Here is a 12,586-nt window from a genome sequence, read left to right on the forward strand (position 1 = left end):
ATCACCTTCTTGCCATATGGTTCATGCAGCTCCTGAACTTGTACAGACCCATTGCTACGTTCCTTGATGACTTTGTATGGACCGATCTACAATGGTAGAAACTTCTTATCCATTTGGTGGTCTAATCTATTATCAAAGCATAGCACAACATCCCCCTCAACAAAATGTCTTTTCCATCCCTTGCGAATCTTAGCATCCAAGCGAGCCTTTTGTCGATTCTTTTGGATCTCTGTTTGATGTAGGGCAAGGCGTCGGGTTTCATCTAGCTTCTCAAGTTACACCACAATCGGGTTTCTACATGTTCGTCTTCTGTTATCCTTTGTTCTTGTGCCAATCTCAAAGCTAGAATCTCTATCTCTAGTGGTAAAACGGCCTCAGTACCATATACCAACTCGAAAGGAGTGTGAACTATAGATGTTTTATGAGTGATTTTGTAAGCTCATACAGCTTCTGTGACCTTCTGATCCCACTGGCTCCTATTTCTTGTGGCCATTTTTCCCATGGTTTTACAAAGGAGGCCATTGGTCCACTCTGTTTGACCCATGGATGCTGGACAATAGATGCTAGAAGTGTGATGATCAATACCCATGCGATCCATGAGTAACTCCACTGCCTCATTTAAGAATGGACTCCCATGGTCAGAGACCATTTCCATGGGTGTCCCAAACCTTGTGTAGATACGTTCGAATATGAAATTTGAAACTGCCTTACCATTTGCAGCAGGGAGGGCGATAGCTTTAGCCCACTTAGTGACATACTGAGTGGCTACCAAAAGATACTTCTTTTTGTGGGCAGTCATGGGCAAGGGCCCGATAAAATCTATTCCCCACTTCTGAAACGGATGAATGGACATCACTGGGTGATGTTGCCTAGGACGCAAATCCTTCCTGCCAAAGAATTGACATGGTTCACAAGTTTTGCAATGCATAGTCACATCCTTGAACAAGGTTGGCCAATAGTACCTAGCATGTAAAATCTTCTTAGCTGTATAGTCACTAGCATAGTGGCCTCCACAAAATCCATCATGATAATGCTTCAATACCTTAGGTACTTTATCTGCATCAATGCCCTATCTTAGTACCCCATCCATGCCTTGACGATACAACACCCCATCAAAGAGGATGTAGCGCCTACTATCTTTGTGGATCTTCTTTCTCTCATAGCTAGTACTTTCTGGAGAAAAGGAGAAAGTAGTAGCTGGAGAAACTTGTAGATACCTCTCATGGATCCCCAACTTCTATGGCCACCACAAGGGTTACATCAAGGCACTCCTCTAAATCAATCAAAGCATTCTTCAAGTTGGAACAACCCCCTTTTACAATTTTGAAAGAAAAATCATATTCTTGTAAAACTGCCAAGCATTTGGCCAACCGGCCCATGGGATTTAGTGATTGAAGAACCTACTTTGCAAGACCAGTGCTAATGAGTATAATGAAGGACTTTCTAGCCACATAATGCTTAAATTACTCAATGTAGAACACCAAAGACAAGGCATACTTGTCAGCCTCTGAATAGCATTGCTCAGTGTCGAGTAATTGTCAAGAAGCAAATAGAACGGGATACATGAACCGATCCTCCCCTTGCTAGAGAAGAATACCTACCAGAGTGTGCTCACCAAACCCAGGATTGATATAGAAAGTCTTTGACCAATCTGGATTGCATAGAATGGGTTTTGAAGCCAGAGCATTCTTGACTTGTGCAAATCCATGATCACAATCCTCATTCCAAAAGAAATCAATCCCATCTTTTAATAGCATAGTCATGGGTCGTGTCAAGCAGCATATTGATCAATGAAGCGACAATAGTATCCTGCTAGATTGACAAATGAGCATACCTGACGTTTGGTTGTTGGTGGGGAGAGCTTGAGGATGGCTTCTACCTTCTCGAGGTCAGGCTTGACGCCCTCAGATGAGACAATATGTCCTAGTAACCTCCCTTGAGTGGCTCCAATGGTGCATTTCTCATGGTTGAGACTGCCATTCACCTCATTGACCCTTTGGAAGGCCAACCTAACCTTCATGATGTGCTCCTTACGTGACGAGAATATACAAAAATCATCTAAAAACATCTCCAAGAAATCCCCCAAATAAGGAGCAAACACATCTGCATAAATCTTTGAAAGGTAGCAAGAGCATTGGTGAGGCCAAATGGCATTACTTTGAATGCACAAATCTGGTTTTAAGCACATCTTCTTCGGCAATTCTAATTTGATAAAACCCAGAGTAACCATCACAGAAAGTATACATCTCATGACCACTTACCTTCTCAAGAATGAGATCTTGAAAGGGAAGAGGATGATGGTCCCTCTTAGTGGTTGCATTGAGTTTCTTATAGTCAATGCAAACCTGCCACTTGTTGTTTTTCTTTGGGGTGACTACCACTGGTGAAACCCATTCAATATTGTGAACCGGAACAATAAACCCAACTTCTATAAGCTTCTGCAACTCCGAGTGCAAAGCATTAGTCTGCAGGGGCCCTAATCTCTTATACTTGTCCTTGTTCCCTTTCCCTTTTAATGAGGCTATGAGTCTTGAGCTGAGGCTCTTGCTTAGCTTGTACTAGAGGCTCCCCATATGTGACAATCTTGAGGCACATAGGGTTGATGATGCTCTTCCATGTGGTCTGCTTGGTTGGAGGATTGTGGCCATGGTTCATGATATCTGTGAGCCCACCAAATACTTCCTCTTGTTGTGGCCCCTTTTATCTCTCCATCTCCTCGATTTAGCTTTCTTGTTCCCCTTGTTGGTCTAGATGCTCCATGCCAAGACCCGAGGAGGGAGGGATAGTTGATCACGATTGATTGGACTATTTTGACTCTCTTGGGAGAGCTCTCTACTTCCATGGTTAGTTGTGCGGAAGTACTGAGAGGACCCCCAATCATACTAGGATCCCTCATCATGTTGGGATTCCTCATCGTGTAGAGATCCCTTGGATCCCCTATGAGAGTTGAATGGTAGGGACTTGCATTGCTGGGATTCGTGAGATGATGAGAACCGACTTCAGATCCCTGTTGATGATTGCCCTGTTGGCCACTTGGGCTTGTAGTGTGTTTGGAGGCCATGGCATTGTGAGGAGGAAAGCGGGTAGCATCTAAACGACAACTAGTGGGTCTAGGAGTTTGTTAAACTTCTGCCACAAAAATGAGGGATTTTAGGGTTTTAAAGTGCCTTACATTGTCTTTTCTAGAGCACTTTAGGGGTTTTTGAGTGCACCCCCTCCCCCCACATCTTTCATTGCTAGTTCGGTAATGCACCCTCCCTCCCAACCCACCAACCCCTCCACCTTGCCAGGTTGCACATGCACATGCAACTCTGCAATTTCTAAACAAATTTGTGAATTTTGAAATATATAATTGACTAAAAATAGTGTTAACTTTATTCATCAAACATTTTACATTTAGGGTTCTCTTAGGACCCAACGCCTCCCCTGTTTGACTCTATGTTGCCTAAGTAGAAAAATTCAAATTCATGATTCGAAAAAATCGAGAAATTCACTCAAATGATTCAAATGGAAGAAAAAATCGGTTTAAAAAATGGTGACACATCACGTTTTTTACATAAATCGCCATGTCATCCCCACATATTCATACGAATAACTTTTATTCGTACAAATAAAGTATTCGTATGAATAATCTTGTATTAGGACATATAGGTTCCTACGTTTTTGCATATAACCTCACTGTTTACCTATGTCTCTTATCTCATGCTTGGTTCCCCAGCCAAGCATAAGAGATCAAAAAAGGAAAAGAAGAAGAAAGGTCCTCAAGGTTGTGAAAGCAATCTAGAAGGTCTGAAATAAGATGGAATTTTTTCTAGTTCTTTCTAGATTGTTGGATGTGCGTCAAGCTTTAGTTGAGACTATTGTTGTAGACGATGGGCGAGTAGGCTACTAGAGAAAAAGATGCAGTATACAATACCAGGCTCCAAATGTGTGCATCTTGTACAATCATCTCTATTCTGAAAAAATATCGAAAGAATAAAAGAAGGTGTAGAGCCATTTATAATAGTATTGAGGATGGTTGATGCTAATGCCTTTGTTATGCATAAAGTGTATTGGAAGATGTTAGGAGCAATATGATAAGTTAAAGAATTTATGCGCTTTGCACCTAGGGAGAAGCAACAAGTGGTATATTTGGCCGATAAGAGATGGAAGCAAATGCACACCCCTTTGCATGGAGCTGCATTTGTAGTACATCCACAATATCAAATGCATGCTCAATCACAGAATCTTGAAGTCATAAGTAACTTTTCAGAGGTGCATAAAAACTTACTTCTAGGAGATCAAGGAAAATTGGCCTACCAGCAACGAGTGAGGTATACGAATCGCGAAGGCTCTTTTGGAGATCCTTGGAATCTTGATGCTATTAAGACGACTATTGCACCTACTTGGTGGAATGAATATGATGGAGAGACATTGGAGTTGCAGCATGTTGCAACTCGTGTGCTCTTTGTTGCTACATCATCGGATGCATGTGAGCGAAATTGGAGTGCATACGATTTTATTCATTCTAAGAGACGCAATCACTTAAAGCCATCAAGAGCTGTAGATTTGGTATTTTGCTTTGGAAATCTATGATTATTGAAAGGATTTAATATTGTGGCTAAGGCAACAAGCGAAGCCACTATAATGAGAATTGCTAGACAATGATTGACTACAAAATTAGTTGTTGAGGGTGCATTCAGTGAAGAGGAAGATGAGCTTGAGCTACTCAATGGACAACAGCGAAGTCGAAGAGATAGACAATATTGTACCTGTGTTGAATGCAATATAGAGTGATAGAAGAATATGATAGGTGATAGAAGCAGTGGATGAAGCTCTAATTATATCGGATATAATGTTGTATGCAAGGGGATGGATGGGAGAATATGTCAAATGATAGAAGAGCGCATATGCTCGTATCCATCTCGTCTTCTTTTGTACTCGAAAGCTAGAACCTTGTGGGCTACAATCGATGTTGTCTTGTAATTATTGAGATTGTGGATAATTTTGGTATACATAAAAGTTAGAGACAACCTTGTGACTTGCAAATACTTTCAAGGCAACATCAAAAAGTTAGGAAGAATAATTGAATATGCGCAATCGAAGTTTATATTTTCAAGTCTCAATGGTTGAACTAGCTATTATGTGCACTAATTCACGTTGATATATTTTAATATTTCTGCATTAACTTTACAAGTCCACCTGATCCATAGAAAACCACTTAAATCATTTATACCACTTAGTTCACTTAGATCACTTAAATCACTTAGTCCACTTAAATCACTTAAGTCACTTAAATCACCTAGTCCCCTTAGATCACTTATACCACTTCTTAGTCCACTTCAATCACTTATACCACTTAATTCACTTAGATCACTTAAATCACTTAGTCCACTTAAATCACTTAAGTCACTTAAATCACTTATACCACTTAGTTCACTTAGATCACTTAAATCACTCAGTCCACTGAAATCACTTAAGTCACTTAAGTTACTTATATTACCTAGTCCGCTTAAATCACCTAGTCCACTTAAATCACTTAAGTCACTTAGTGCACTTAAATCACATAGTCCACTTAAATCACTTAGTCCACTTAAATCACTTAAGTTACTTATATTACTTAGTCCACTTGAATCACTTAACTCACTTATATCACTTAAACCATCATTGCAGAAGAAGAGTATTATAAAGTTATATATGAAGTTTACAATGTATATAATTATGCAGTAGGATCCACATCTACCGTTCCTTGAGTGCTTGTCTTGCACCCTACTAATCTATATTAGTGAGGTCCTCAAAATAAAAAATATCGGTATCCTCAGCTACATCCAAATCTCCAAAGGATTGTCTGTAGCGTGCAGGCTCAGACTCCAATGTCTCTATGCGTGCTTGCAGGTCCTCGATCTCTTTGGCTTGTGATTCAACGCGATCTTGTAACTCCTCAATAGCAGTAAAACCTTATTCACGGAGAGGTATGGCAGATGTGGCTAAGTCAACAAGATCACTGTGTGCCTGGGGAGTTAGCACATGAGGTCTCTGAGACACGGGCTGATCTCTGTTCTCTATCCTTGCTTGCTTGCGCTTTGCAGGACGTCCCTATGCTGTTCCTGACAAGTGATGCTTGTCATTCCAATCCACACGTCGATGCAAGATGTCATAGACATACACCTGTTGAATGAAATACATGGGTATTTGCTAGTTGTTGGGGATGCTTCCTTCCACCTCTATGAATCGTTGGAGAAGGATGTGGGCTAGGGTTTTGTGCTGCAAGTCTGACAACTTGGGCTATGCATATTTATTCCTAGCACTTCCTAAATGAAGAAACAAGGAAATATGCAGAAGTAAAATCAAGCAATGTGCTTCAACGATAGCCTTCTATTCAAACCTCTCACAAAAGCAGAGCTATCGGTATCCATGTCATCACCTGAACCAGCCATTTTAAGGATTCGAAGGACTATGAAAGAGATGAAGAAGACAATACGAAAGACACTCTTCTCATCTGCTAAATAGAACGTAATCCTATTTAGTGCAATGTTGCAAGTTACTCGTGAGTGTCACCACGAAGAAAACGTTCTTTCTTAACGATTGATTCCTTATTAATGTCACATAATTCTTGGTAGGGAGACGGCACCGAATCAAGCTTTTGCTAACCAGGTTCGAAATCTGCCGAAAGCTTACTTCAATTCATTCGCAAAATATTTAAGTCCTCTTAAACAAATGTACCAGAGCCAGGTAGGAACCGGAACAGAAAGAGAATAATCAAACGAATCAGAGCCAAGTAGGAACTCGAACAGAAAGAGAATAATCACATTCCCTAATGAGAAGCAGGCCAGAAGTCAGGGTCCACCCATGCAGCATCCAAAAGTCGAAGCGAGAAGGAGCCGTAGCAGAAGGAGATTGCACAGCAGGAGGAGGAACAACCACACGATAGCTTTGGAGATTGCTCTGCGGGAGGAAGGAACTGAGAACGTGATTAAATGTGACATGCATGGCTTGCGAATCTGCGCCGATGGACCACAGAACATAGGTAAATGCGCGCCGACAGAACAGCAAGTAGAACCATAGCTGCACCGACGCAAGCAGAAGGTAGAACCAGAGCAGGAGGAGAGATGTAAGTGTTTTGCATGCAGCATGCAACATATTTAAGTTCCAGTTCAGTCATGACACGTGGACCAATACCAAATTAAACACAAACGAAATTCCAGTTAATCTCATTTTTGGGTTTGACAAACACGCTCTGTTGCTTATTGCTTAGGCTACCCCAGGCAGGCCAACAAAACAAAGCAAAATTAAATCTATTCAAGTATCATATCACAAAAGTTGTTTTCTCAAGTTTCACACTCTCGTATTTTTTACTGTTACGTTCATTATCCCAGTAGTCATACGTAAAAAGTCTGATAACGTCGACAAAGCGAACATCGACAAACCCAGAAGCTTATCCCGGTACTCATTCGTACGTTGGAAACTCCGACGAAGCCGGCGAGCCCGAAGCTCTTCTGATTTCATATGATCGCCCGTCTCGAGGACTGTTCTAGTTGCGCACTGCTTGCAGAGGCTTGAATCTACATTCTTGATCCTCATCTTCGACTGTCCATACGAGCGCCCAAGATGGGCAGTTGTGGGCACGATGGCGTTGAACATGGATTTCTCGAAGGCTGTCTTCCGCAGCAACGAGTGATAGATGAACTTGTGTTCCCGAAAGTTCTATTTCCTGCCAGTGACGACCAAGCTGAGGACGTTTCCGCCGTTATTAAAGCGATTGAGGGGGCCAAGACTTGGATAACTGATGAGTTGCATAAACATGGAGCAATCCTCTTCAGGGGTTTTGCACTAAGATCGTCAGCTGACTTTAATGCGTTCGTAGAGGCGTTTGGATGGGAGAGCATGGATTACATAGGTGTCGCTCCCAGAACCAAGGTGCAGAGTAAAGTCTACACGGCTAATGAATCGTCTCTTGAGACCGAGATATACTTTCATCACGAGATGTCATATGTATTCCCTCATGCTTAATCCTTTGTTTCAAAGCAACGAGTTTTTTCTTCCACCGGCTCGTTTGTTCGTAGTACGGAAGTACCTGTAATTTAGATACACATTCGTGGGCACGTTGTATAACATGGTCCGATCTCATAATCGCAGTAGGATGGTCGGACCTTCGAATGTCGTCACCTGTACCTGTCTCTCTAACCATGAGTATCTTTTGTGGACAGTCTCCCTTCATCCCATCCAAGGTGCTGTTCTTCTGTGAACTTGAGCCAGCTGAAGGTGCGGAGACGCCACTCGTTCCAAGCCGTAAGGTTGTTGAAAGCCTCGAGAAGCGATATCCCGACTTCATGAAAGAGCTGGAGCAGAAAGGTATCATTTATACAATACCTCTCAAGTCGCGCGAGGGCTACGAAAGCTTCTTGAGAGGATGGCAAGATTTCTTTGAAACACTGGACGAAGCTGAAGCCGTGAAAAGGTAAGTGGGACAAGATTCCTGTTGTCGGCTAACATTTGCAGCTTTGCCCTACTTTTCGTGGCTGCATTAGAGGCTCCATAAAAACTTTCCAAATACACGAATAAATCTCATTCATGAGTAGATCAGGACGTGCATAAAATCGTGTCCAACTATAATCGGATCCGTGCAGGGCAATAAGCTATACAGCACGCTTAGAATGGGGGCCTAATAGGAGTGTAACGATCATACAAGGTCCAGTGCCCGCGGTGACGAGCTATAAGGAACACCCGGGGAAGAAGGTGTGGAGAAACATCATAACGGGGATCTACAAGCCGCCCAGCAGCGATGACGGACCGGGAGGCGTGACGTTTGGGGACGGCTCGGAGTTGCCAAAGGAGGCAGTGGACGGCTGCAAAGCGATTTTGGAAGAAGAAGCAGTGGACATTCCATGGCAACAAGGGGATGTGATGCTTTTAGACAATCTGGCCGTGATGCATGGCAGGCGCGTGGGCAAACCTCCCCGCAAGATTCTAGCGTCCCTCGTCCCGTATCATCCTTAATGTGCTCAGAGTATTTCATGAGGATCCGGCCAGGCAGCTGTCTTGACTAAATAACTAAATAGGAATAAATGACTTTTGATCGGACAATTGTTCTATTCATTTTTCAAATACTTTTAATGCTCGTTGTCAACAACTTGCACTCCACATATTCAATGAAATCCAAATTAAATGTGAAGCCTTTATACAAAAGATTCTAATTGCAAGAGAGTAAGCTTCATTTGAATAGTATCAATGAGAGTATATACTGTTGCATTTGCATTTGGCACTTTGCACGTCACAACCAACACATAATTACATGTTTGTGTGGGAAGAGAGATTGTATGCCTCCTCTCCAAAAAGATAAGACCAAGGAATGTGCCCTTCCTTGGCCAGCACAGAGGACGTTGTATTTGGCACATAATTCGCAATATATGCATTTTCACAATCTGCTCAATTTTAAAAAAAAAGAAAAACTAATAGGAGGAGCAAGCCCATGAAGGAGCTCCGAGATAGGCTCGAAGAAGTGAGAAGTGAGAGACATCGCAGCGAGGGGGGACAAGGACCATAATTCTGATTCTGGGTTAGCGGTCTCCGATGCAAATTCTTGCTCTACTGGGGGCTCTTGAAGTAGGCTCAATGCTTGAGCTGCTTCCATCTCCTCTGTTGCATCATCAAGACTCTCTTCCATGTACATGCTCGAGTCCTAGTCTAGGGACGACCAGATCAGAGGGAGTGCTAGACGATGAGGCTTCTTCCTCTAAATTTGCTTCTTGGAGAAGGAAGATGAATGTCATTTCCCATGAAAGAAATTTGGTGCCTTTATTTCCTGTGATCCCCGCGTCTAGGATGTCTTGAACTTCGATTGTCCTAAACCTTTCGTCTATAAGGTTGTCACAAAAGTAGGCCAAGCGCTTTACAAACTTGGGTTCCTCTATGAATAGATACTTTATGTAATCTATGGGAACCCATCTCTTTGAAGAGTGGTAAAGGATGAGACTTGAGAAGTTATCCTTGGCTCGCATATATGTACCTACGTATTCCTCCATGACATAGAGGTTCTTTTTGGACTACGAGAGGATGAGGCACTCGGAGTCCTATCGGGGTTCTATGTTGACACAAGTGTCAAAGATCCTGGGGTTTTAGGTTCCAAAGACCAGACAATGGAAGACTTTCTCTTGACGACACTAGTTTCAATGAGGGATGCAGACATGTCCGTATACGATGCACAACCCTCTCATGCAAAAGCTTTCACCTCCAACCCATGTCACGAGAAAGCGTCCACCTCCCAAATGGAACATCACACAACACCTGGTTCCATCAACATTGCAAATAAGGAAGGGATAGAAGCCAACAACGCTGTAGTGGTAAGTTCGAACAATATTTTTTATTTTGATGTTCTTTCAATATAATTTGTTTTGTCGGTCTTCTAATGTTTGTTGAATTGTTCCAGGTCACGTTTGAGCTTGATCAATTCTCATCTCGATGGGGTAATGTTCGCAGTGCATTTGGGTGAGATCATTCTTTGGCCCATTACCTTGGCAAAGTCACAGAGCATATTGTGGTCTTTCACAATAAATTTTCTCCTTGAGGTCCTTCGGAGCTGCTGAAGTGCAAAGCATTGTCGCGCGATATCGGATACTCCAACATTATTTGAAATGCTGACAAAGTCATTTTGGTACACCGCTTGGTTGCTATCAATGCCTTTGGATCAAACATTCATGGCAAGGCATTGACGGCAATGGCTATGTCTTTGGCAATAGGAGAGGAGGCTGTTAGTGCTATTGCAGCTAGATTTATATCTAGGAATCGACTAGGGGATTCAAAGACCCTATTCTCGATGTACTCAAACTAGCCAAGAAGAAAGATAGCCTATGAGGCCTTTTGTATATATATTAAACATATATTTAAATGGATACATGACTACATGTATTTATTATTTGTTTTAAGTTATCGTTCCTCGTCATGAATTCCATTGTATTTTGTTTGTCATTGATGATATATTTTCTCCATCATTTTAAATGTGTTAATTCAATATATTTCTAGCCAATTTAGTATCATTTTCACCAATTCTGGGTATCAAAAGTTCATTTCTGTCAAATCCTAAAGGAATTTCACCATCGCATAGAAGGGAAAAGTGTCCGAGACATAGCCAGGACCCTAGAAAGCCCAGAACTCACCACATAGCAAATTTGGGTATTCTGGACTTCTGCCCAAATTTATGCCGTGGCGGGTTTTGGGCTTTCTAGGGACATGGTGATGTCCCAGAGACTTTTCCCTTCTACACGATGGTGAAATTCCTTCAGGATTTGACAGAATTCAAAACTTACATTAAAATGATCAGCTACTTCAGTCATAGAAATGGAGAATACATAACAATGCGATAGTGTAGAGAATGTGGATATATTTTATTAAAAAATATTGGCACTTGGGCCTCAGATACAAGATAGTGCCTTCAAGGGCAGGGGGTGGTCTAAGTCCTAAGAGTGGGGTGTAAGAGAATCTAGGGCTTCAAGCTTGGGTCACTTGATATCTGCTTTGCCAGAGCCATGTCCTTGTCCATGACCGTGACGTGCTTTGCGTGGATGGTACACAAGTTGGCATCCTCGAATAGAGCAGTGGTCACTTGCTCCGCAGCCTACTGGAGCAACCCCATAGCTCCTGTGCTGAATTGCACATCGTCCTTGTATCCCTGTGATATCTCCTATACCACATGTTAGAAGGGAACATGTGGGATCCGGTTGTCGGTGGTCTTTTGCATTTGTTTGATCTCCCTTAGGGCCCGCGCTCTTGGCTTTGCTCTGTACAAATTTTTGACTCTTGCTAGAGGCTTTACAGGTACTTGAACATGATCCCGCGGCCTCCTGTCAGCCTTGAATTTCTTTCGTTGGTCTTGTCTACCTTTGAATCCTCCTCTCGCAGACGTCTTGAGCTTTGTCCTTCTTTGGGATGGGGCTTCCTTGGCGTCTACTTTACCCTCTTCATGGGCACATGTATCATTTCTATGACGGGATGTATCGCTGGGAGACGGAAGATTGTGCTCTTCCTAGCAGTCTGTTGACCCTCAGAAAACCTCTCTATGTTCGATCAAGTCTCATTCCTTCTCTATAGCTTGTCGAACTTGATTGTATATAGATCTTTCCAAACCTTTTCTGGACTCAGCTAGCTCAAGAGTGACCCTTTTAATTTATGTCGCTCCAAGTCCAATGCATTTCGCTCCAAGTCTAATGCTTTGGCTTTATCATGAAGATCCTAGTTTTTCCTTTGAAGATCCTGCATAGAGTTATGCATTGCAACAATGGTGCTATTTCCTAAATGTGCTAGCATCTCTACTTGGGATCTGTGCATCTTGCTTGATTGCATAGCCATTGATTGAGCAGTTTTTAACCGATTGAAATGACCAGGTAACCTCGCATGTCCATTTCCAACAAACCAAACTAGGTCATGCATTGTATGGAAAGTAGGGTTCTTTTGGTTGGTAGGATCTAAAGGATACAAGGATACTTCTACCCAAAGGTTGAGATGCTTCTTTCCTTGCGAATGAAGACTGTGGATTTTGGAAGCTCCCCTCAATCCAAGACTACATGTGCTTGCATATTCAACCTCCAACTCTAAGTGGACCTAGTACTTGTTG

The 12,586-nt window shown here is 42.3% G+C and overlaps 1 pseudogene; it reads left to right on the plus strand.

Moving 5' to 3' along the window:
- The first annotated feature begins 7,587 nt into the window (after positions 1-7,587).
- On the plus strand, positions 7,588-8,976 carry LOC147882369 (clavaminate synthase-like protein At3g21360 pseudogene; annotated as a pseudogene).
- The last annotated feature ends 3,610 nt before the right edge of the window (positions 8,977-12,586 follow it).

Source organism: Dipteris shenzhenensis, chromosome 29, assembly GCF_047967505.1.
Source record: "Dipteris shenzhenensis isolate YYH24624 ecotype China chromosome 29, Dip_SZ_1.0, whole genome shotgun sequence".
NCBI lineage: Eukaryota > Viridiplantae > Streptophyta > Polypodiopsida > Gleicheniales > Dipteridaceae > Dipteris > Dipteris shenzhenensis.